Source organism: Triticum dicoccoides, chromosome 3B (genome assembly GCF_002162155.2).
Source record: "Triticum dicoccoides isolate Atlit2015 ecotype Zavitan chromosome 3B, WEW_v2.0, whole genome shotgun sequence".
In the NCBI taxonomy this organism is placed as follows: domain Eukaryota; kingdom Viridiplantae; phylum Streptophyta; class Magnoliopsida; order Poales; family Poaceae; genus Triticum; species Triticum dicoccoides.
Genome location: NC_041385.1, coordinates 302,182,970 through 302,204,820, shown reverse-complemented (window position 1 = coordinate 302,204,820; position 21,851 = coordinate 302,182,970).

The following is a 21,851-nucleotide window of genomic DNA, read 5'->3' as shown; positions in this document are numbered from 1 at the left end:
TTAGGGGTTAATCCCGTGTTGACTGGGATTTGACCCAACACGAGGCCCGCTCATCAGTGTCTGTTGGGGGGTAGTGGTGATTAGCACCTAATGATAGCTCCACGTCAGCGTCGCCGGAGTTCAATGCCTACGACCTGTAACCACGGCAGAGGGTTGCCAGAGCGGCGCTACGGGCGGTGTTGGGTCAAGCCAAGGGAACCAGAGGGTTTCCCTTGCTCGCGCACATCCAGCGGAGGCACGCGGGGGGCGCGGGGTGGGCGAAGCTTGCCGGAACAAGCTCGCGGCAGTAGCCGGAGCTCGGGCTAGCACGGGCGCGGGGCTACGCTTGGCGAGCGAGCGAGCTGAGAGGCTGGGCGGGCTCCTGGGAGCTCCACGAGCTCGAGGTCGTGCTCGGACGCGAGTTCGGTGACCTGCAATGACGGCGGCGACAGGCACGGCGGCAGCAAGCTCACGGGACGGCGGAGAAACTTGCTAGGCTTCACGCGTGACGACAGGGTAAGGGGGAAACGGATGGGAACTCATAGCGCATCCATAGGGCGGGTCAACTGGCTCAGGGAGGTCCTAGCGGCGTCGAAACGGAGACGGCGAGGACCAGATGCAGAGAACGAAGACGAGCTTGGGGACGATGTTAGAGGGCGCCCGACGCTGCGTGACTCGATGGAGAGGTCCAGGGCATCGCGGCGGATGTTCCGAACACGGTAAGGCAACGGGGGAAGCATGGTGGCTGTGTCGACGAGCCGCGGTGCGCTGCGAGGCACTCGGCAGCGGCGGGGAAGAGAGACAGGGGAGAGGATAGGGACGGTGAGAGTAAGATAAAAATCGGGGGGTTGTGTGGCGTCCTCAGGGAGACAGGCAGAGAGGCATGAGGTGGCCGGTGTGCGACAACCACGCGCCTCGTGTCCTTCTGGCGCGAGGTAGGCGATGACTGGCGGCTGGGCTGGATAGCACTGGGCCGGCAAGTGGGTTGCGGTAACTGCCAGGTAGGTTTTTCCGTCTCTCTCTGCTTTTCTTATTTTGTTTTGTTTCCTATTTTGCTTTCTGTTTTTGATTTAGCAAAAATAATAAACCATTTCCAAAACTCCTAAAAATATTTGTGGGCACTGTTGAAATTATTCCCAACAGCCCTCAACTAGTTTTAGAATTATTAGAGCATTTAAAATATTTATAGGATTTAAATGCCCTAATTCAAATACAATATGAGTTAATTCAAAAATCCATAAATGACCTAGAAAAGTGTGCACCATTTTTGGCAGAGGTTCTAGACCAATTAAAAAATCATGAACTTTTCTGAAGGGAATTTTGGGTTCATTGCAAATATTTTTATTTTGATCCTAGTTGCATTTCATTTGGTGCTAGGGTTTATCAATCCACAATTCAATTTTCCTTTGAACTTAACATGATGCATGGATTCTTAAGCAATGACACGCAAGGACTAGCTAGGGCTGTGACAGACGTCCCCTGCCGAACCAGCAAGGGGCTGCCCTGACCCCATAGGTGGATGTGGTTTCCCGTGACATCTTTGGCACGCCAGGTAGGGGGTCGCTTGTGCAAACCAGAAGACATGAGCAGCGCGTCACCTTCATCGCCATCCCTATCTTTGACGGCACCGTCGACCATGGCGCCCAAGAAGATACCAGCTTCTTCGGATCATCCATCCACCTCGAAGACTCCGCCGCCCGCGGCCTCCAACGCTACGGGGGCACGGAGACGCGCGAGGAACGATGTTGTGGATGTGGTCAGAGCAAGCGGCACCGCCACCATTTCCCCCGCGGCCGACGCAGGAGCAGGAGGCACCGGAGGAGAGCAGCATCAGCAACACCTCGACGGACACGCTCTGCTCGCTAACGGGCACAGCCACAGCGATGGCGCTCGGTCTGGGGCGAACCACCTCCCCTGTCACAGATGCGACCGCTACGCTTGCGCTTACCCCCGGATGAGTCGACCAACCCGCTGCGCCCAACAGAACCACTAGCCCTCGAGCGCCTCTGCCTCACCACCCTCTCATCCAGGTGGTTGCACCGCAACAGCGGGGGCGCTATGCTGCCGCCGCTGGCTCCATCTGGAGCCGAGCGACGGCGCGATCGACTTCATCATCATCTATGCCAAGCACAGCCTCGGAGGCCATGGCGCGGGCTCAGCTACTGCTGAGGTTTCCGCCAGCGGCCTAGCAGATGGACGAGTGGTGCGCCACCATCCAAAGTCTGCTCGGTTACGCCGGATCACGGCGAGCTGGCCCACCACGGCCTCCCCAAGCAACGGCAACGGCTCTTGCTGCTGCCCGTACGGAAGGAGCCGTCCCCATGGTGCAGTCCCCACCACGGCAGCCAGCACGAGCGCAACCAAATCAAGATCCTGATGACGTCTCGATGGCCTCCTCTTACCCTCGAGCATGTCCAGGCCAACGGCGAACCCCAGAAGATAAGCAGAGAGAAGATGTGTGCATTGTCGAGCAGCGCCACAGCGACCTTCTCCGAGCCGACGGGCGTGGCGGCCCCGACGTCGACGAGCCTGCGCTCGGTGTTGGTGGGCCCCTACCCTTCGAGGTTGGATGCCCTGCCTTCACCCATGAGCTGTGGCAAGTCCGTTGGTCGTCCGTTCGCACGTTCAAGCCAGAGATACCTGAGAAGTACGATGGGAGGCTGAAGCCGGCAGAGTTCCTAATCATCTACACCATCAATGTTCAGGCTGCCGAGGGAAGAGATGAGAAGGTGTTCGCCAACTACTTCCCTTTGACCCTGAAGTCCAATGTGAGGTCTTGGCTGATGCACCTGCCGGAGAACTCTATTTCATCGTGGGCAGACCTATGCCATGAGTTCATCAGTGTCTTCACCGATGGCCACCAGGAGCCAGGCCGACCCAGTGATCTGCAACTTCTCCAACAGAAGGAAGGAGAAACCCTTTGTAAGTATTTACAGAGATTCGGCAAAGTTCATAGAAATATTCCAAATATCCATCCAGCAGCTGTGATAGTTGCCTTCCAGTCCAATGTGCGCAACCGCCAGATCCGTTCCAAGATGAACGTGCGGTTGCCCAAGACTATGAAGGAGCTGTACACCCTGGTGGATAAGTATGCCCGGATGGAGGATGGAAGGAAGTTGCTCGGAGAGGAAGATTTCATCAATGTTGATTCAGATGATGATGATGATGATGAATCAACCTGTCAGAAGAAGAGCAAGAAGCGCAGTAAGAAGCGGAGGGATAAGGCAGTGTTGACTGTTGAAGCATCAGGCACCCCTAGTACCAGCAAGATCGCCAAGGCTGAGGTCCCCGGCAAGGAGACTGCCATGTGCGCTGATTGTCGGGAAGCTGCGGCTGCCGAGAAGGCCGGGAAGGGTGATGGATTGTACTGCAAGACCATCGGACCAAAGGTCATGACCTTCACGAATGCTATCAGGTTGAGCAGTTAGTCAAGAGGGAGAGAGCAGAGTATGAGAAGTGTGATAAGGAAAAGAGTCACAATGTTGCTGCCGGTAAGGGCCGAGGTGGTGAAGCAAAACCCCCCGGCAAACCCTTCCGGAGTAAAGGAAAACCCGCCAGGGGCCAGGAGAAAGAAGCCTATGATGATGAGAGTGATAGAGGGGATGAAGAGGAAACCAATGAGCAAGAGTTCCAGAAGGCCATTGATGCCCTATGTGTTGAGGGGGTGCATCTCTGCACACCTCTCACCGCCAGCTCAAGCGGTGGGCACGCGAAGTCAATTCCGTGGAACCAGTGCCAAAGGCCCGGAAGCCGCTCAAATGGTCCCGTACACCCATCATCTTTGACGAAGAGGATCATCCTGGCCGTACCACTACGGTAGGGTGTTGTAACACCCCGAGACCTATGCGTCAGGTGTCTTCCAGTCATTCATCGTCGTTGCCATGTCATTTGCTTGCGTGTTGCACTTTGCCATGTCATCATGTGCATTTCATCTGCATGTTTTTCAAAACTTGCATCCGTTCGGGTCTCTCAGTCCTCTCCGCTATCCGTTCTGAGCCCAACCACACTCGCACGCGCCCGCGGCACCTCCAAAATATTATTTTATAAGTGGCATAAAAATGTTCTCGAGATGGGGTGAAACTTGGCGTGCGGTCTTATTATAGTGTAGGTAGACCGCCTGTCAAATTTCTTCGCATTCGGAGTCCGTTTGATAGTCCAACCGTTAAACATATAGCCACGATATAGCCGGTGTATTCATCGGACGTTTTCAGTCTCCGGAAACTGTTACCGGGCTGCCCTTCTCTCATCTCTTCTCTCCACCAAAGCCTAGCCCATCTACACAGCCCACAAACCACTCACCTAGTCCCTCTCTGCTCCAGAGCCGTCCGATGGCGATCGAACGGTCCGAAAACGGATGAAAACCACCATTCCTAGCCCCTCATGTCTATATATAGACCCCCAGGCCCCCCATTTATGGAAACCCTAGCCTCGCCTTGAAATTCTTGCACCGCCTGCCTCCACCAACCTCCCAGCCACCACCTCCCACCTCCCACCGTGTGGGCCCTTAGAACCTAGATCCGGCTCACCCGGGCCCGGATCGGGCCGCGCTGTCGCCGCGAGCCGCAGCTCACCCCTGCCCTCCAGCGCACCTCGCGCAGTGCCTCCACCGCCTTTGCTCACCTGAGGCTCCTCGTACGGCCCCCAGAGTGCGCCACCACCGGCGATCTTGCCTCCACTTCGTCGCGGCTCTGCTCCCACTGTCGCTGCTGCAAGCCGTCCTCCCCACGCTCGCGCTGCGACCCGACCTTGCCGCCTTGGAGCCTCAACCCCGCCGCCTCGCCTTCCGCTCGCCGGAGCTCGCGCGTCCGCCGCCCGCACCACATGGAGCCGCACCCGCCGCCTCTCCTCCGACCATCTCCACCGCCGGCGCCCCGTCTCCAAGCCGCCCTCGCTCCGGCGTCCTCTCGTCGAGCCGCCGTCTCGATCTGCTCGAGCGCACGAGCAGCGCCCGTTGACCGCGCGTGGTCTGTGCGTGGGCCGCCGGCCTCCCCAAGGCCCAGTTGGGTCAGCCCAGTCCATCAAGCCCCACGGCCCAGCCACTGCCCCAGTCGGGCCGACTCATCTACTTCCTAGGCCAAGCCCACGTGGTGAGCCATCGCCTAACTCCCGCCCAGAGTGCTGCATAGTTTTCCCACACTCACTACTTTCGTTGTAAAAACTGTGAAGTCCCTGAAATTATCATATCATGTATGCATGTTTGGATGCTCGTAACTTTGTGCATGTTGCTCCGTTTTGCATGTATGATATATCAAAACGTTCATATCTTAATGATCTACACACTAGTATAATTTGCACCCATGTTACTGTTAATCTTGATGCTCTAATCATCGTTGCAAAACTGCTAAGGGACATAAACTGCTGAAATCTGCTGCTTTTTAACATCATGTATGCATTTTGTGAGTGGTGTAACTCTGTCCCTCTTGATCCTATAGTGATGATCTTGATATGAAAATGTTCTGTTGTTCATGATCTACATGCTGGTGCACTTTTCATTCATGCTAGTGTGAATCTTGACATGTTAATCTCTGTTGAAAAAGTGCTTGTTGATGTTAACTGTTGAAAACTGCTGTAACTTGCCTATTTGTCATTTTTGTATATTTTTGTGTAATTTTCTTTTGAGCATGATGTCAAAATGATTTAGGAGCATAATTATGCCATATTTACTGTGGTGCAATCCATATATTTTGATATGCCCTATTGTGAGTGCATCAAGCTTGTTAATTGGGCTACTTACTGTTAATGTTCTGTCAAGTCTGAATCTGTCATATCATGTTTCTATGTTTTCTTGATGCTAGCATCAAATCCATGAATCGTATGGAGATGCTTAGTTGACATCTTTTGATGTACATGTTATGATCTATCTTTCCATGTGTTTTGATGCCCTATATATGCCCTGTAGCATATGTTTTAATCGCCATTAATATGCCTAAATGATGTTCCAGTTTTCTGTTAACTTCATGATGCCATGTTGTGAGCTAGATAGTAATTGATATATGCCTCATTTGGAGATGCTCCAATTACATGTTTTCAATTATGATATGATTACATTGTCCACATGCCAAGTTTGATAATTTTGGACTTCATATGATCTCTGTTTCAAGATTGCAAACATGCTATGCTGATGTTGCTGTTTTACACTTGCTGAAACTGTTTCAACATTCAAACTTGTCTTGTTAGTTCCCACTAATCCATGAGCCGTATGCATATGATGTCTTGATATTATTTGCTATTTGCTATGTGAAATTTGATTACATGCCATTGGTTGCTATGTAGGATTCCTGTAGCATGTTGTTTTGATGATTGCAAACTACCTACTTGCTGTTTTGGGCAGATTGTTGTTATAACTTGTTTGGAGTGTATGTGTTGCACTGTTGCTCCATTTTGAGCATGCTCTATATGAAACGTGCTTAGAGTTGCATGTATTTTCATATTATCTTACTGCATCCATGTTTGTGTAGTGTGTTTGCTTGATGTTTGAATGCATTTTGCATCAATGCCATGTTTAACTCGTTTTGCTCATATCTTCTAGGTCGTAGCTCCGAATTAAATGAACTTTATATGTAACTTGACTAGAATATCATGTAGATCATCTTGGTGCATTTTAACTTGCTGTTTAACAACTTGAACATGATGTGTTATTCAGATCTGGACCAATTTCCAAATTTGCATATGAGGACTTACCAGAATTGTTATATGGTGTTTCCGGCCTCATTTAAACTTGCTTGCAAGTGATGTTCTTGAGTGTTTCATCGCTTGCCATGAGTAGCATCATATAGCCCTGTCTTGCATCATAATTGATTGAGCATTATACCATGTTTATGTGTTGGGTGTCTACCTTGTTGTTTACTTCTTTCCGGTTGTGCTTCTTCTTGATAGTTCATGTTCCGTTGCGGTCGTGAGGATTCGTTCGACTACGCATGGTTCGTCTACGCCCGTTCGTCTTCTTCATGGACTCGTTCTTCTTCCTAGCGGGATTTCAGGCAAGATGACCGTCACCTCGGATCTCACTACTATCTTTGCTATGCTAGTTGTCTCGATGCTATCCCTATGTCGCGCTTCCTACCACTTGTTTATCAAGCCTCCCAAATTGCCATGATAGCCTCTAACCTTTTCACCCTTCCTAGAAAAATGTTGTTTGGATATGTTACCGCTTGCTCAGCCCTTCTTATAGCGTTGCTAGGTGCAGGTGCAGTTGCAGGTTGTTCCATGTTGGGACATGGATATCATGGGATATCACAGTATCTCTTATTTTAATTAATGCATCTATATACTTAGTAAAGGGTGGAAGGCTCAGCCTTATGCCTGGTGTTTTGTTCCACTCTTGCCGCCCTAGTTTCCGTCATACCGGTGTTATGTTCCTTGATTGTGTGTCCCTAACACGATGAGGGGTATGGGACCCTCTTGACAGTTTGCTTTGAATAAAACTCTTCCAGCAAGGCCCCACATTGGTTTTAACATTTGCCATAATAATACTTGAACTAAATAATTAATTGGCATAGGGCATCATGAACCCGAGGATTTTCTACATACCAGGGAGGGGCCAGTGCTTATGGTGTTGGTCCCAAATGGGCAGCCTGCGGGGCCACCTCGGGGAAACTCGAGGGCTGGTTTTACTCGTAGCTTGTCCCATCCATACGTGGCCTGAGACAAGATACGTGTGGCTACTATCAGGGTGTCAGCACACCGGGAGGTCTTGCTGGATTAGTTTTACCATTGTCGAAATGTCTTGTGCGCCAGGATCCCGAGTCTGATCGGATGTCCCGCGACGGAGGATTGTCTCCGCGGATGGTGAGCTTGTTATGGGCTAAGTTCGAGAGCAGTGCCCGCGGTTATGTGGCAGATGGGAATTTTTAATATCCGGTTGTAGAGAACTTGACACCAGACTCGAATTAAAATACATCAACCGCGTATGTAACCATGATGGTCTCTTTTCGAGTGGGTCGAGAAGTGAACATGGTAGGGTTATGTTGGAACATAAGTAGTTCAGGATCAATTATTGATCATTACTAGTTTGCGACCGTTTGCATACCTTCTCATCTTGTTCTTGTACTCATAAGTTAGCCACCATACTTTGCTTAGTCGCTTGTTGCAACCTCACCACTTATCCATTCCATACCCATTAAGCTTTGCTAGTCTTGATACCCATGGTAATGGGATTGCTGAGTCCTCCTGGCTTACAGATTACTACAACAATAGTTGCAGGTACAGGTTATATGATGATCATGACGTGAGAGTGATGTTACTTGTTTCGAAGTTCTTTCGCTTCTTCTTCGATTGAGGGATAGGTTCCTGGTTGGCAGCCTGGCTAGTAGGGTGGATGTCATTTGAGTTTCGGTTTGTGTTTCATTAGTCGAATGTTGCTCTTATGTATGATGTGGTTGTATTCATGTGGCATTGTATGCCTTTTGTATGTATCCCCATCTATTATGTTATGGTACGATGTAATGATATCCACCTTGCAAAATCGTTTCAATATGCGGATCTATCCTTGGTGGGACCTCGAGTTCCTCTCGGATAGGATCGCATATTGGGCGTGACAGGTGCTGCCATTGTTGGTTACTCCAACAATTCATAACCTCAAGGTCACGAAGATGCTGGTGGACGATGGGGCTGGACTGAATCTGATTTCCCCAGCAGTTATCAGCAAGCTTCAGATAGCAGAGGAAGAGCTAGAGGTTACCGTCACGTTTCAAGGAATTAATCCCGGCAGGAGTCATCCTAAGGGAAAGATCATGTTGCTGGTGAAGTTTGGGGGAGAACTGAACTACCGGACTGAAAAGATTGTGTTTGACGTAGTTGATCTCCCTGAGGGAGTCCTGGATTAAGGGGTCCTCGGACAGCCAGATTATATACTTTGGCCGGACTGTTGGACTATGAAGATACAAGATTGAAGACTTCGTCCCGTGTCCGGATGGGACTCTCCTTTGCGTCGAAGGCAAGCTTGGATATTCGGATATGTAGATTTCCTTCTCTGAAACCGACTCTGTGTAACCCTAGCCCCCTCCGGTGTCTATATAAACCGGAGGGTTTAGTTCGTAGGACAAGAACAATCATAATCATAGGCTAGCTTCTAGGGTTTAGCCTCTACGATCTCGTGGTAGATCAACTCTTGTAATACTCATATCATCAAGATAAATCAAGCAGGAAGTAGGGTATTACCTCCATCGAGAGGGCCCGAACCTGGGTAAAACATTGTGTCCCCTGCCTCATGTTACCATTAGCCTTAGATGCACAGTTCGGGACACCCTACCCGAGATCCGCCGGTTTTGACACCGACATTGGTGCTTTCATTGAGAGTTCCATTGTGTCGTCGTGATAAGGCTTGATGGCTCATTCGATCATCTTCAACGACGCATTCCAGGGGGAGGTTTTCCTTCCCGGACAGATCTTCATATTCGGCAGCTTCGTACTGCGGGCCAATTCGCTTGGCCATCTGGACCAGATCGATAGCTACGCCCCTGGCCATCAGATCAGGTTTGTAAGCTTAAACTATACTGCCGACATCCGCGGAGACTTGATCTTCGACAGATTCGAGCCCATGCCGGGCGCGCCGAATGGTCACGACGGGCATGACTTTGATCTATCGTCGGGCAGTATTCGGGAGATCGCACCTGCGGTGGCAGCGGGAATCAATCCGGAGCAGATCGTGCCTTCCAAGGGCGGGTGGATGGACCCCTTCACGGAGGCCGCACACTGATTCCACCTCCTATGAGGGTGGTGTCATCAGACCCTCGGATTCGTCTCCGGCTACAGGATCTGAACCGCGTGTGTCCGTGCCTATCAAATCGGATTGGGCACCCGTCATAGAGTTCACCGTCACCGATATTTTTCATCACTCTCCCTTAGGAGATGTGCTAAACTCATTAAGGTCTCTTTCCTTGTCCAGAGATTCCTGGTCGAACTATGTCCGACTCGACTGGGAAGCAGACGACGAAGAAATTCGTTCCCCAACCACCACCCACTTAATAGCCATTGTCGATGACTTAACCGACGTGCTTGACTTAAACTCCGAAGACATCAACGGTATGAACGACGATGCAGGAGAAGAATAGGAACCACTGCCTATAGGGCGCTGGACAGCCACCTCATCATATGATATATATATATGGTGGACACACCAAAAGAAGGCGATGGTGACGATGCAACGAAGGATAATCCCCTCGATAAGCCACCAAAGCGGCGCCGTAGACTCCGCTCTAAATCTGGCCATAGTAAAAACAGCGACAACAACGCAAGAAATAATAATACCCCGGTTGACTCCAAAGGAAACGACGACCCCATGGACCCAGCGATGGAGCAGGATGAGCCAGGGGACGATGAGCATAGTCCGGAGCCGACGTCAGATGACGCCGATCCGGAGGGTAAAATTCACCAACCCATCTCCGGAGAAGAGAACAGCCCGGACGATGATGCACTCATCATCCCAGAAAAACTCTTGGAACAATAGAACCTCCACAGAAGGCTTATCGCCACCGCGAGGAGCCTAAAGAAGTAGAAGCAAAGGCTTAAGACCACGCAGGATACGCTCAACCGCAGGTGGAACAAAGTGCTCGACTCAGAAGAAAAATACGGCGACGGTCGTCACACAAAGAGCTATCCAAAGCGCAAGCTGCTGCCCGAATTCGACGACGAGGCCATAGAGCCCATTCAGCCGAAAATGACCGATCAGCCGGACTGACTGCCTCGTGGCCTTGACAAGACGGCTAATGATGCTGCACACAAGTCAGCACACAATTTATGTGAGCTCCTGGACAAAAAGTCTGGTATGGCCAGATCCATCTATGAATCTAGGGAGCGCGCTCCGGCACAGGATCAGAGCTACTGAAACGATCACATTGATCGAACACCATCTAGGAATCAGAACCAAACACAACAACCGTCGACAGCATGCCACGACATGACCAAATACAGGGGTGCCGCACACACCCTGTGCTTCACCGATGAGGTGCTGGATCATGAATTTCTGGAAGCATTTAAACCCGTGAATATAGAGGCATACGACGGAACTACAGACCCTGGGGTCTGGATCGAGGACTTTATCCTTCATATCCACATGGCTCGCGGAGATGATCTCCACGCCATTAAATACCTACCCCTCAAATTAAAGGGACCACCTCGGCACTGGTTGAAAGCCTTCCCGAAAACTCAATCGGAAGTTGGGAAGAACTTGGGGATGCTTTCAGGGCCAATTTTCAAGGGACCTATGTTCGACCTCCAGACGCAGATGTCACGCCCAAGATGCGACCCTATCCTAAAGGAACTTGAAGGTCCCACCAAGGATAGAAGCGCATCTTGAAGACGCTTTTGCAAGGTGGATATCATTACATCAACATTACATAATACATAGGGATACATACATAAGGCATACAATGCCACACGAATACAACAATACATCATCCATAAGATCAACATCCAACTACGGATGAAACACAAACAGAAGCTCAAACGACATCCACCCTGCTAGCCCAGGCTGCTGACCCGGAACCTATCCCCTGATCGAAGAAGAAGCAGAAGAAGAACTCCAAAACAAGCAAACATCGCTCTCGCGTCATGATCATCGCATAACCTGTACCTGCAACTGTTGTTGTAGTAATCTATGAGCCATGAGGACTCAGCAATCCCATTACCATGGGTATCAAGACTAGCAAAGCTTAATGGGAAATGAAGGGGTAAAGTGGTGAGGCTGCAGCAGCGGCTAAGCAAGTATGGTGGCTAACATACGCAAATAAGAGCGAGAAGAGAAGCAAAGGAACGGTCGTGAAGCTAGCAATGATCAAGAGATGATCCTGAACTCCTACTTACGTCAAACATAACCCAAAGACCGTGTTCACTTCCCGGACTCCACCAAAAAGAGACCATCACGGCTACACACACGGTTGATACGTTTTAGTTCGGATCTGGTGTCAAGTTATCTACAACCGGACATTAACAAATTCCCTTCTGCCACATAACTGTGGGCACGGCTCTCGAAAGTTTATACACTGCAGGGGTGTCCCAACTTAGCCCATCACAAGCTCTCACGGTCAGCGAAGGATATTCCTTCTCCAAGGAAGACCCGGTCAGTCTCGGAATCCCGGTTACAAGACATTTCGACAATGGTAAAACAAGACCAGCAAAGCCGCCCGATGCGCCGACAATCCCGATAGGATCTGCACATATCTCGTTCTCAGGGCAACACTGGATGAGACATCCTACGAGTAAAACCAGACCTCCAGTTTCCCCGAGGGGCCCCGCAGTCTACTCGGTTCGGACTAGCACTTAGAGAAGCACTGGCCTGGGGGGGTTAAAATAAAGATGACCCTTGGGTTAATTACTCCCAAGGGAAAGGTATAGGTGGTAGGCAAATGGTAAAACCAACATTGGGCCTTGCTGGAGGAGTTTTATTCAAGGTGAACTGTCAAGGGGGTCCCATAAATCACCCAACCACGTTAGGGACGCAAAAACCGGGAACATAATACCGATATGACGGAAACTAGGGCGGCAAGAGTGGAACAAAACATCAGGCATAAGGTCGAGCCTTCCACCCTTTACCAAGTATATAGATGCATTAATTAAATAAGAGATATTGTGATATCCCAACATAATCCTGTCCACCATGGAGCAATCTTTAACTTCACCTGCAACTAACAACGCTATAAGAGGGGCTGAGCAAAAACGGTAACATAGCCAAACAACGGTTTGCTAGGAAGGGTGAAAAAGGTTAGAGGCTGACATGGCAAATTGGGAGGCTTGAAGAACAAGTGAATAGGTAGCGCAGCAAAGCGATAAAACGAAGCAACTAGCATAGCAATGATAGTAGTGAGATCCAAGGTGACGGTCATCTTGCCTGAAATCCCGCTAGGAAGAAGAACGGGTCCATGAAGAAGATGAACGGAGGAAGCCGAACCAAGCGTAGACGAACGAATCCTCACGACCGCAACGAAACAGGAACTAACGAGAAGGAGCACAACTGGAAAGAAGCAAACAACAAGGTAAACACACAACACATATACATGACATGATGCTCAACCAAGTATGATGCAAGACAAGACTACATGAAGCTACTCATGGCAAAATATGATGCATACAAGAACAACACATCAAGGCAAGTTTAAATGAGGCCGGAAACAACATATAACAAATCTGGTAAGTCCTCATATGCAACTTTCGAAATTGGTCCAGAACTGAATAAACCTTATGTTCAAGTTGTTAAACAGCAAGTTAGGATGCACCAATATGATCTACACCAAATTCTAGTCAAGTTTCATATAAAGTTCATTTAATTTGGAGCTACGGCCTAGAAGATATGAGCAAAACAAGATAAACATGGCATTGATGCAACATGCATACAAACATCAAGAAAACACTCTCAAAATATGGATGCAACATGATAATATGAAGCTACATGCAAAATCAAGCAAGTTTCATATAGAGCACACTCAAAACGGAGCAACGGTTCAACACATACACTCTATACAAGTTTAAAGGACAAGCTATCCAAAACAGCAACTAGGCATATTGCAAGCATCAAAACATTATGCTACAGCACCTCAACATAAGAACAAAAGGCATGGACATGAAGTACAGGTAAAGCATAACAAAACATGAACACTGAGCTATCTCCAAAAATCACTATAAAATGCTCCAAAACACATGGCAAGATTGCATATAATAACAGTTTCAGACTTTGCAGAAATAACATCAGGTTGCAATGTTTAGAGCTATCAAACAACATGCTACAGGAACTTAACATGGCAAACAAAGACATGGCATGAATCTACTAATTGCATATAACAAAAGTCCCTTACTGACCTAATTCCAAAGATCAACACAAGACATGGTAGCATCCATGCAAACATGGCAAATGATATGACAGATTCAGACATGGCAGGAACAACGATAAGTAGGCATGTTGGTGAGCTTGTACCACTCACCACAGAGCAATACATGGCATGACAATGTGACCAACAGTAAGATGGCATAATTATGAAGCTAAACATGGCAAGATCAAGTTCATAAGGTGCATGGATCACTAGCAAAGCTCATGGCAAAACTGAACTTAATGTTAACAGGCTGACAGCAACATTTTTTAGCAATTTGAGATCCAGATTACAACAAGCTACAGCAGGCTATAAATTCAACCATCGGTATGAATGGATAGAGCATGACATGTATAGCAAAACATCCTTAGTGAACATCTCCAGATTATGCATAGAATGACTTGTAGCAGCAGGTTTACATAACATCATGATTTAACAGATTCAGCATAGCAAAACAGCAACAACAAGTACCCTACTTCACGAACTCGATGCACTCATTAAAAGACTCAAAAAAATACATGGATTGCACCACTGTAAATACGGCATGATGTAGTTCAAAACACATGTAGACATCAAGCTCATAAGATGCACACACGAAATGCAATGAAAAAGACAAAACAGCAAGTTCTGTTAACAGACAGCAGTCAACATCAAATAGCACTCTTGCTACGATGATTAGGGCATCAAGATGAACTCAAACAAGCATGGCACAATGGAATGAAATTAAGAGCACATCATGATGAACAATTTGACATATTACACGCACAAAACGGTGCAGTATGCATGAAGATATGGCAGGTCAAACATAGCATCAGAATGTAGGAAATCAGGGACTTGGAGAAAAATTGGACCTTGGGGAATCTGGACGGTGTCGTGCGGGATGGCGAGAACCAGGGGAGAGCCGCGTGTTTGGTTCGAGGACCTGGTGGACCTGGTCCACTCGGCCAGATCCAGATCGGGGACGGTTTCGGGTCCGGCGACGGCGGCTCGCCGGAGGCCGGCGACGACGGGTGGGAGGCGAGGTGGCGGAGGGCACGGCGGCGACCGGGCGGCCAGGGGCGGCGCCGATGAGCCAACGGCGGCAGCGGACGGGCACCGGGCGGCGGGGCGGAGCACGGGCGTCGGAGGGCGGTGCCGGCCGGAGACGACGGGAGGTCGCCGGCGGGAGCGGACGGGGCGGAGCACGGGCGGCTCCGGCAAGCACCACGCGGTGGCGGGGACGACCGGCGGCGACGGCACGGCGCGCCGAGGAGGCGGAGATCGGGGTCGGGCACGGAGGCGGGCGCCTCGGGTGGCGGTGGGCGGCGGCTCGGGCCCCGCGGGCCGGCGCGGAGGGCGGCGGCGGCGCGCCACGTGGCGGCCCGTGGATGGCTTCGGGGGTGCGCGGACATGTCCGGCCGTTGGTGGGAATTTCGTCCGGTGGCAGGGAGAGGAAGAAGACTAGGGTTTGAACCCGAAATTTCAGAGGGGGAGGTCTATTTATAGATAGAGGAAGTTAGGAGACTCCAAATGAGGAGTGGTTTTCGCCCACACGATCGTGATCGAACGACCGAGAGCATGGAGGGGTTTTGGATGAGTTATTGGGCTGTGGTGAAGGGGTGCTGGGCTGCAAAGAGAAGGGGTTTTCGGGGTACGCGGTTAACGATTGGAGCATCAAACGACTCGCAAATGGAACGAAACATGACAGGCGGTCTACCGGTGTTGTACCAAGGCCGCTTGGCAAATATCGGTCCATTCCGAAAATGTTTAACACCCGCTCACAACAAGAGACAAGAGGGGAACGCCGGAGGACATAGGAGTGTTGGATTGCAAAACGGACAACGGGGAAAATGCTCAGATGCATGAAACGAGCACGTATGCAAAATGAGATGCACATGATGACATGGAAAAAATGCAACACGCAAGCAAACGACATGGCAACGACAGCGAATATCTTGCAAACACCTGGCACATCGAATCTGGGGCGTTACAACTCTCCTCCACTAACAAGAGATCTCGTCCCGAGATCTTAGGAACAAGACGGGGGAAAAGAGGATGAGGTGAAACAAAAACTCAAGAGAAGAAGCAAAGAATCGAGAGCACTCGAGAAGAAGAGAGGAACGACGAGAATGACGAGAATTGAAAGCTCACGGAATCAGATAGACTATGAAACCACTCCGGTTAGAACGAGATAAGAAACGAATAAGGATGAAAGGATTTAGGTAGCACTCCGGCTAAACATGGAAAGAGTTGGAACTGAGATTGACAAAAATGGGACGATAATTGACGAGAGGAACAGCACAATGCCTCCGGAAGAATTGAAAGAATGGAATGAAAAGAATGGATGGAAGAGCAAGAACTTCCACCACGAATGAATTCGATAGCATCCTTAGAAGAAGGTTAGAATGGAGTTGTTGAGGAAAAACAACAACAAAAGAATAAGCTTGTTGTGGACTTATCAAAAACAACTCAAAACTTGTGGTGAAATTATACCACAACCAAAAGTTTGAATAGCTGAGCGGAACGAAGAAAAGCAAAACTCAACTTCAGCAGAATTCGGAGAATTAATTGCACGTCAAGACGTGAGAAGAAAAGATACTTGAACTCCACCAACAAAAATCTTGATGAACTCTTGAAGAATGAATTAAATCATGAAGAACTCCGGTGACAAAAGGATGATGACATAGAATGAAGGATGAAAGAATAAGATGAGCCTTGCGATGATTTGGATGGAGGTTCCGACGAAAAGGCCGAGGAAATTTGAACTCCGGAAAAGAAAAGATGAAAACACTTGGAACTAGAATTTATTCATCAAGAACAAACTCCGAAGGGAAGGGATTACTCACTTGGATGAAATAAGAATAAGATTTATTGTATGCTTATCCTTCATCAAATTAAATTGATGACAAGCAATGGATTTGGCATGAAACTTATTCTTGTTGAAGAGGACTAAGGGGGGGTATATGGCGCAAAACTTGAGAAAGTCTTCATGAACCACCGGTAGGATTGGAAAGAACGAATGAATTAATATGATAATCAAAGAAAAAGAATCTGAAAGAACCACCGTTAGAATTCGGAAATGACTGACGAAAGATAATGAATCACCGGGAAGAATTAGAAGAACAAATATGCTTGAGGGGATTTAGATGCAAAAGAACGAAGAGATAATGAGCTGATTAAAGAACACTTGAACGAAGCACCGGGCTAATTGGATAACGGTAGCTGAAATGTGAGGACAAATAATTCTTCTGGAATGATGGCCTCCGGTGAAAAGAAACGGGACAACAACTTCTGACATACTCCGGATGGGTAAGAAAAGCATATCTGACAAATGGCATAAATCGTGAGGATAACAAGAAGCTAGAACCACGAAACTTCGAGAGAACAGACAAGATTTAGAGGAAAAACTCTTCTTCGGTCTTCAAATGACGAGGAGAAACACCACCAAAATTACTGAGATACTCCGGGAGAATGAAAAGAGTAAAGGTTGAATCAGCAATGAAAAGAATTGAAATCGATCTTGAAAAGGCATGTGACTGATGGAATCCATTCTTACATCACACTTGAAAAGAATTAGAGAATAGCTCCGGGAAATTAGAAGAGTCTGGTAAGATCCTGGGAAAAAACCTGTGGGTTAGGGCCCACTGGAGAGATAACACCGTTGGAAAGGATTGTTGAACAGATAGATGATGCACCAGAATAATTGAAATATTTAAATGAGGTGATAACCTTGAATTAATTCGAACACCGGCAAATCTCCTGAGATGTCCTGAACACTCCGGAAAGATAAACTGGCGAGAGGTGAACGAGCAGGGAAAACACTTGAGCCGAGGAAAAGAATATAATCACTACCGAAAATTAGAATTGAATCCACCGGAGAAGAAAAAGAGATGAAGAATGTCCACCGAGACGAGAATTTACCGGTTGAAATGATTGAGGGAAGACTGAAGAGGCTCCACACGAATGAAATTGATGCTCGAAAGAGACTCAGGCTCCGGGAAGAAGAGGTTGGGAGGGCGGGAAAACAAAAGCGACTTGGAAGGTAGAACTGACGATTAACTTGGAGAATTGAAATGATTGAGGAAAGAAAGCAAAGACTTCGCATGAGTAGGATGGATACTTGATTACGGACTCTAGCTCCGAGAAAGAAAAAGGGGTGGGCGGGTGGGAAAAAGAAAACAACTGAGGATTGAACTTGGCAACGACGAAGAGGCTTGAGTCAACTTGATGAGAAATGCACCGGATGAAAAGAGATGAGAACCAATGACCAGAAAACTAACCGTGTGATCCTAAAGAAAAATTTGAATGGGAAGAGAAGAAATGCCAAACACCTACATCAAGATTCCTTACCAGAGCGACGAAGGGGCTGAGGAGTAAAAAGAATTCCTAATCTCCGATATAACTAGACTCCAAAAACGGTTTTGTTCTAGACTCAACAACGGCCAAACTACACGATCAATCAAGGGGGATCCTATGGTCGGTCGAGGCTCTGATACCAACTTGTCATGCCCAAGATGCGACCCTATCCTAAAGGAACTCGAAGGTCCCACCAAGGATAGAAGCGCATCTTGAAGACGCTTTTGCAAGGTGGATATCATTACATCAACATTACATAATACATAGGGATACATACATAAGGCATACAATGCCACACGAATACAACAATATGGCATCCATAAGATCAACATCCGACTACGGATGAAACACAAACAGAAGCTCAAACGACATCCACCCTGCTAGCCCAGGCTGCCGACCTGGAACCTATCCCCTGATCGAAGAAGAAGCAGAAGAACTCCAAAAACAAGCAAACATCACTCTCGCGTCATGATCATCGCATAACCTGTACCTGCAACTGTTGTTGTAGTAATCTGTGAGCCACGAGGACTCAGCAATCCCAGGGTATCAAGACTAGCAAAGCTTAATGGGAAATGAAGGGGTAAAGTGGTGAGGTTGCAGCAGCGGCTAAGCAAGTATGGTGGCTAACATATGCAAATAAGAGCGAGAAGAGAAGCAAATGAACGGTCGTGAAGCTAGCAATGATCAAGAGGTGATCATGAACTCCTACTTACGTCAAACATAACCCAAAGACCGTGTTCACTTCCCGGACTCCACCGAAAAGAGACCATCACGGCTACACACACGGTTGATACGTTTTAATTCGGATCTGGTGTCAAGTTATCTACAATCGGACATTAACAAATTCCCATCTGCCACATAACCGCGGGCACGGCTCTCGAAATTTTATACACTGCAGGGGTGTCCCAACTTAGCCCATCACAAGCTCTCACGGTCAACGAAGGATATTCCTTCTCCCAGGAAGACCCGATAAGTCTCGGAATCCCGGTTACAAGACATTTCGACAATGGTAAAACAAGACCAGCAAAGCCGCCCGATGCGCCGACAATCCCAATAGGAGCTGCACATATCTCGTTCTCAGGGCAACACCGGATGAGACATCCTACGAGTAAAACCAGACCTCGAGTTTCCCCGAGGGGGCCCCGTAGTCTACTCAGTTCGGACCAGCACTTAGAGAAGCACTGGCCCGGGGGGGCTAAAATAAAGATGACCCTTGGGTTAATTACTCCCAAGGGAAAGGTATAGGTGGTAGGCAAATGGTAAAAAACAACATTGGGCCTTGCTGGAGGAGTTTTATTCAAGGAGAACTGTCAAGGGGGTCCCATAAATCACCCAACCGCGTTAGGGACGCAAAATCCGGGAACATAATATCGATATGACGGAAACTAGGGCGGCAAGAGTGGAACAAAACACCAGGCATAAGGCTGAGCCTTCCACCATTTACCAAGTATATAGATGCATTAATTAAATAAGAGATATTGTGATATCCCAACATAATAATGTCCACCATGGAGCAATCTTCAACTTCACCTGCAACTAACAACGCTATAAGAGGGGCTGAGCAAAAATGGTAACATAGCCAAACAACGGTTTGCTAGGAAGGGTGAAAAAGGTTAGAGGCTGACATGGCAAATTGGGAGGCTTGAAGAACAAGTGAATAGGTAGCGCAGCAAAGCGATAGAACGAAGCAACTAGCATAGCAATGATAGTAGTGAGATCCAAGGTGACGGTCATCTTGCCTGAAATCCCGCTAGGAAGAAGAATGAGTCCATGAAGAAGATGGGCGGAGGAAGCCGAACCAAGCGTAGACGAACGAATCCTCACGACCGCAATGAAACAGAAACTAACGAGAAGGAGCACAACCGGAAAGAAGCAAACAACAAGGTAAACAACACATATACATGACATGATGCTCAACCAAGTATGATGCAAGACAAGACTACATGAAGCTACTCATGGCAAAATATGATGCATACAAGAACAACACATCAAGGCAAGTTTAAATGAGGCCGGAAACAACATATAATAAATCCGGTAAGTCCTGATATGCAACTTTCGAAATTGGTCCAGAACTGAATAAACCTTATGTTCAAGTTGTTAAACAGCAAGTTAGGATGCACCAAGATGATCTACACGAAATTCTAGTCAAGTTTCATATAAAGTTCATTTAATTTGGAGCTACGGCCTAGAAGATATGAGCAAAATAAGATAAACATGGCATTGATGCAACATGCATACAAACATCAAGCAAACACTCTCAAAATATGGATGCAACATGATAATATGAAACTAAATGCAAAATCAAGCAAGTTTCATATAGAGCGCACTCAGAACGGAGCAACGGTTCAACACACTCTATACAAGTTTAAAGGACAAGCTGTCCAAAACAGCAACTAGGCATATTGCAAGCATCAAAACATTATGCTACAGCACCTCAACATAAGAACAAAAGGCATGGACATAAAGTACAGGTAAAGCATAACAAAACATGAGCACTGAGATATCTCCAGAAATCACTAGAACATGCTCCAAAACACATGGCAAGATTGCATATAATAACAGTTTCAGACTTTGCAGAAATAACATCAGGTTGCAATGTTTAGAGCTATCAAACAACATGCTACAGGAACTTAACATGGCAAAAAAAGACATGGCATTCATTTACTAATTGCGTATAACAAAAGTCCCTTACTGACCTAATTCCAAATATCAACATAAGACATGGTAGCATCCATGCAAACATGGCAAATGATATGACAGATTCAGACATGGCAGGAACAACGATAAGTAGGCATGTTGGTGAGCTTGTACCACTCACCACAGAGAAATACATGGCATGACAAGGTGACCAACAATAAGATGGCATAATTATGAAGCTAAAAATGGCAAGATCAAGTTCATAGGGTGCATGGATCACTAGCAAAGCTCATGGCGAAACTGAACTTAATGTTAACAGGCTGACAGCGACATTATTTAGCAATTTGAGATCAAGATTACAACAAGCTACAGCAGGCTATAAATGCAACCAAAGGTATTAATGGATAGAGAATGACATGTATAACAAAACATCCTTAGTGAACATCTCCAGATTATGCATAGAATGATTTGTAGCAACAGGTTTATATAGCATCATGATTTAACAGATTCAGCATAGCAAAACAGCAACAACAAGTACCCTACTTGACGAGCTCGATGCACTCATTAAAAGACTCAAAAAACTACATGGATTGCACCAATGTAAAGATGGCATGATGTAGTTCAAAACACATGTAGACATCAAGCTCATAAGATGCACACACAAAATGCAATGAAAAAGACAAAACAGCAAGTTCTCTTAACAGACAGCAGTCAACATCAAATAGAACTCTTGCTATGATGATTAGGGCATCAAGATGAACTCAAACAAGCATGGCACAATGGAATGAAATGAAGAGCACATCATGATGAACAATTTTACATATTACACGCACAAAATGGAGCAGTATGCATGAAGATATGGTAGGTCAAACATAGCATCAGAATGTAGGAAATCAGGGACTTAGAGAAAAATTGGACCTCGGGTAATCTGGACGGGGTCGTGCGGGATGGGGAGATCCAGGGGAGAGCCGCGCGTTTGGTTCGAGGGCCTGGTGGACCTGGTCCACTCGGCCAGACCCAAATCGGGGACGGTTCCGGGTCCGGCGACGGCGGCTCGCCGGAGGCCGGCGACGACGGGCGGGAGGTGAGGCGGCGGAGGGC